General features: G+C 38.2%; 1 pseudogene; it reads left to right on the top strand.

Annotated features, from left to right (window-relative positions):
- Window positions 1–2,259: 2,259 nt before the first annotated feature.
- On the top strand, window positions 2,260–2,740 carry LOC129529852 (deoxyuridine 5'-triphosphate nucleotidohydrolase, mitochondrial-like; annotated as a pseudogene).
- Window positions 2,741–5,405: the final 2,665 nt, after the last annotated feature.

A 5,405-nucleotide genomic window follows, 5' to 3' on the forward strand; every position in this document is an offset into this window, starting at 1 on the left:
TCGGAAAAATCAATATTATTTAAATGGCCATAATGCCTAAAGCAATTTACCGATTTAATGCTATTCCTAACAAACTACCAATGACATTTTTCACAGATTAGGAAAAAAACTATTCTAAATTCAATATGGAACCAGAAATAAACCTGAATAGTCAAAAGCAATCATAAGCAAAAACAGCATAGCCAGAGGCATCACGGGACCTGACTCTAAACTATACTATAATGCTACAGTAACCAAAACATGATACTCTTCTCTAACACAGGTCATAAGCAAAAAGAGCATAGCCAGAGGCATCACAGGACCTGACTCTAAACTATACTATAATGCTACAGTAACCAAAACATGATACTCTTCTCTAACACGGGTTAGAGAACCCAGAAATAAAGCCACACAGCTATAACCATCTGATCTTCAACAAAATTGACAAAAACAAGCAATGAGGAAATGAGTTCCTATCAATAAATGGTGCTGGCATAACTGGCTAGCCATACGCAGAAGATTGAAACTGAGCCCCTTCCAGTTTCAACTCAAGATGAATTCATCTTTAATCCATCAACTCAAGATGGATTAAAGACATAAATGAAAAACCTAAAACGATAAAAGTCCTAGAAGAAAACCTAGGAAATACCATTCTGGATGTAGGCCTTGACAAAGATTTCATGATGAGGATTCCAAAAGCTATTGCAAAAACCCCCAAATTGAGAATAAGACCTAAGTAAACTAAAGAACTTCTTCACGTGAAAAGAAACTATCAGCCCAGCAAACAGAAAGGTTACAGAATGGGAGAAAGATTTGCAGACTACGCATCCAACAGAGGTCTAATATCCAGAATCTATAAGGAGCTTTAACAAATTAACAAGGAAAAAACAACCCCATTAAAAAATGGGCCAAGAACATGAGCAGACACTTCTCAAAAGATGACATACACACAGCCAACAAGCATAGGAAAAAGTGTCCAACGTCACTAACATAGAAATGCAAATTAAAATTACAATGAGATACCATCTCACAACAGTCAGAATGGCTATTAATAAAAAGTCAAAAAAGAAACTGATGCTGCTGAGGTCATGAGGAAACTGATACACTACTGGTGGGAATGTACATTCCTTCAGCTATCGTGAAAAGTAGTTTGTAAATTTCTCCAAGAAATTAAATCAGAATTACCAATCGACCCAGCAATCCCATTACTGGATATGTACCCAAGGGAATATAAATTGTTCTACCATAAAGACACATGCACACATATGTTCATCGCAGCACTATTCATAGTAGCAAAGACATAGAATTAACGGAGATGCTCATCAATGGTGGACCGGATAAAGAAAACGTGGTATATATGGACCATGAAATACTATGCAGCCATTAAAAATAACAAAATCATGACCTTTGCAGCAACATGGATGGAGCTGGAGCTATTATTCTAAGCAAATTAATGCAGGAACAGAAAACCAAATACCACATGTTCTCACTTATAAGTAGGAGCTACACATTGAGCATATGTGGACACAAAGGAGGGAACAATAGACACTGGAAACTACTTTACCAATGTGGAGAGTGGAGCCTAGGGGTAGGGTGACAATTTGAAAACCACCTATCTGATACTATGATGATTACCTGAGTGATAAGTCATCAGTACACCAAACCTCTGTGACACGCAATATACCCATGCAACAAATCTGCACAGGTACCCCCTGAAACAAAAATAAAAGTTGGGAAGAACCAAAGAACCAAAACATAATTAAAATTTTTTTAAAAATAAATGCAGTAAAGATTGTAAAGTCAGAAAAAAAATTTCCAAAGCATTTTCCACAGTGGTTGTACTGTTTCATAATTCCCACTGGCAACACATCAGATTTTAAATTGGTCTTCATCCTTGCTAGCACTTAGTAATATCTTTTTTGAGAAATTTTCAGTCATTTTAAACTATGTGTTATGCTATCTCTTTATGGTTTAATTCTCGCTTCTCTAATAGATATGATGAACAATGATTTTTCATGTCTTTATTTGTCATGCATATGTCCACTTAGGGGAAGTGTCTATTGATATCTTTTCCCCATTTACAAAATGTAGTTATTTGTGATAAGTGAACTCATATTAGGTGATTGTTTTGGACTAAGGTCTGTCTCCAGGCCCTAGCAGAACAGACCTATACAGAATGGAGACACTGGTGCTAATTGTCACTTAATCAAAGCAAATGTTGGCTCATCCTGTATTCTCTTGTTCCCTGGACTGTCTCCTCTGCTTTCCTTTTGCTCTGCTATGCCCTGCTCTGAAAAGACACCTGCCATTTCTCCCCCAGCAAGCAGGCCTGACCTGCCAGGAGGGCAGCATGCAGCTGTGCTTTGCCTGCTCTCCAAGAATGCCATGGCCCTGAACCAGGGGTCTTGGCTGACCGCAGACTATAACCTGTATAGTGCCTACGATTATACAATACCATCTACGGAGTAAGCGCTTGTGAAAACTGCTCTTCCTGCTGGCTGCAATGGATGAGTGGCTCAGTGGTCTGGCCTGGCTGCAAAACACTTTATAGATACAGGAGCTGGTGTCACAGACGAAGGTTATAGAGGAAATGGTGGGGCTGTAGTGCTTAATTTGGGTAAAGAAAGGTTTGAAGTCAAAAAAAAGTGATCAAATTGCACAAGTTTTCTGTGAATGGATTTTTTATCCGTAAATAGAAGTTCAAGCTCTGGATGAAACTGAAAGGCCTTCAGAAGGTTTAGGTTCCACTGGAAAGAATTAAAATCTATGCCAAAATAGAAAATGTGAAATCATACTGTTTTCTGAAAAATGAAGAGTTTTGCTTAAAGTGATTTGTTGTTTGGTACTTCTCTAAATTTAATAGCTATAACCTTCTAAAAAGACTGCATTTTCATATGATCAAGGAAAGAGTACATCTGTACAGATCACATAATATACTTTCTTATGTTTTTTTTCCCAATAAACAGTTGTATGTAAATCTGTCTTGTGGTGACCTTATTCAAACCGTGACTTTTAAAAAATTAAATGTATATCAATTACTAATACAGAAAAACTTGTATTGCTTAACTCAATAAATGATACCCCATTAGCAATTTATTTTGCTTTAATGGCTTTAAATCATTAATACCTTTTATTGAATTAACTTAAATTCTTTCATGGATACAAAATCTTGCATAAGCTAAACCAAAAGAAATAAAAAATGAAAGGGAGAGATTAAAGTTGTTCCTTGTTCTTCCCTTCTCTTCACTAGTCTAATTTTTTTTAATCTTAAAATTCTTTGTGAGGGTGAGAAAAGAGTCCTCAGTTTATTTTTTCATTATTACATTTCTTTTGGTAGATATCCTGTTGACTAGGAGAGGTATGCTCTTGAAAAGACATGTGTCTTGGGAATTTCTTACATTTAATTTGTTTCCCTGAATTTCATCTGAAAACTAAAAAGTATCTGAGATAGGTGTCAATCAGTTTGGAAGTTTATTTTGCCAATGTTAAGGGCATGCCCAGGAGGTAGGTCTGTGCCTTTCTCCAGAGATGATTTTGAGGGCTTCAATATTTAAAGGGGAAAAGCAAGCTGGAGGAGATTGAGGGAGGGCATGGTCACATTACTGAATGCACATGCTGCAAGAGGAATAGGAGCAGGTAGGGGCATAACCAGTTATGTATTCCTCTCTCCCTCATTAAACTGGCACTTTACGTAAGATAAAGTGAACGTAGAGTAGCTACTTGTGGATATATTTAACCTTTTATCTGTAGCTATCTGCTTAGGAACAAAAGGAAAGGCAGCTTCTTACATGACTCACCTTTCAGATTCATTTTCTTCTTTTGGCATAGTGAATTAGGGTCCCACATTTTTATGTTTCTTTCACATTTCTCCCTCTTCTGAAAATCTTTCAGACAAAGCATTTGTATTAGTCACCTTCACACTGCTATTACAAACTACCTGAGCCTGAGCAATATATAAACAAAAGAGGTTTAGTTGACTCACAGTTCCGCATGGCTGCGGAGTCCTCAGGAAACACAATCATGGCAGAAAGTGAAGGGGAAGCAAGGCACCTCTCACATGGTAGCAGGAGAGAAAGAGCACAAGGGGGGACCTGCCAAACACTTTTAAACCATCAGATCTCATGAGAACTCACTCACTATCATGAGAACAGCATGTGGGAAACTGCCCCCATGGTCCAATCATTTCCTACCAGGTCCCTCCCTTGTCATGTGGGGATTATAATTCAAGATGAGATTTGGGTGGGGACCAGAGTCAAACCATATCAGCATTTTAGAAAAAAATGAGTTTCTGGTTTTGGGTTTTATCTGATCACTCATAGCTAGGACTGTTTATTTCTAGAATACATAATGTCATTCATCATTGTGGTATCTTAGAGAATAATTTCACCAGTCTAATAAATCCCTTCTGCTTATCCGAGGCATACCTTCTCCCCACCCCAGATCACTGGCCACAACAGACATTTTTACTGTCTTTATAGCTTCGCCTTTTCTAGAATGTCAGGTAAATTAGATCATATACTATCTATCATTTTCAGACTGGCTTCTTTCACTTAACACTAAGCACTTAAGATTCATTCATGTTTTTTGTGCCTCAGGGGTCATTTTTTTGGTTGATGAATAATGTTCTGTTGTTGTTGGAACACAGTTTTTCCATTCACCTCCTGAAGAACATCTTGTGTGCTTCCATTTTCTGACAGTGATGAAGTAAGCTGCCACATACATTTGTATGCAAGATTTTTGCGTGGGCATAAGTTTGCAAACCAGCTGGATGTATACCTAGGATTGAAGAGACTGTGTTCAGTTTTGTAATGGAAACAGCTGACAAACTGTCTTTGAAAGTTGCTTTACTACTTTGCATTCCCAGCAGTGATGACCAAGAGTGTCTTTTGTTCCTCGTTGCCAGCCATTGGCATTTTCGATTTTTTGGATTTTAGTCATCCTAATATGTGTGTATCTCACTTTTATTTAATTCACAATTTCCTACTGAAGAATGATGTTGATTATCTTGTCTTATGATTATCTTCATCTGCATATGTTTTTTGTCAATGTGACCATTTAGAGATTCTTGCCTGTGAACTTTAAAAAGCAGTTGGGGCCAGGTGCGGTGGCTTACGCCTGTAATACCAGCACTTTGGGAGGCTGAGGCAGGCAGATCATCTGAGGTCAGCAGTTCGAGACCAGCCTGGCCAACATGGAGAAAGCCCGTCTCTACTTAAAATACAAAATCAGCTGGGCATGGTGGCGCATGCCTGTAATCCCAGCTACTCAGGAAGGCTGAGGCAGGAGAATCGCTTGAACCTGGGAGGTGGAGGTTGCGGTGAGCCGAGATTGCGCCACTGCACTCTAGCCTGGGCAATAAGAGCGAAACTCAGTCTCAAAAAAAAAAAAAAGCATCTGGGCTTCTATTTTTCTGATAAAGTCTTTTA

The sequence above is a fragment of the Gorilla gorilla genome, chromosome X (genome assembly GCF_029281585.2).
Source record: "Gorilla gorilla gorilla isolate KB3781 chromosome X, NHGRI_mGorGor1-v2.1_pri, whole genome shotgun sequence".
Classification (NCBI taxonomy): Eukaryota; Metazoa; Chordata; class Mammalia; order Primates; family Hominidae; genus Gorilla; species Gorilla gorilla.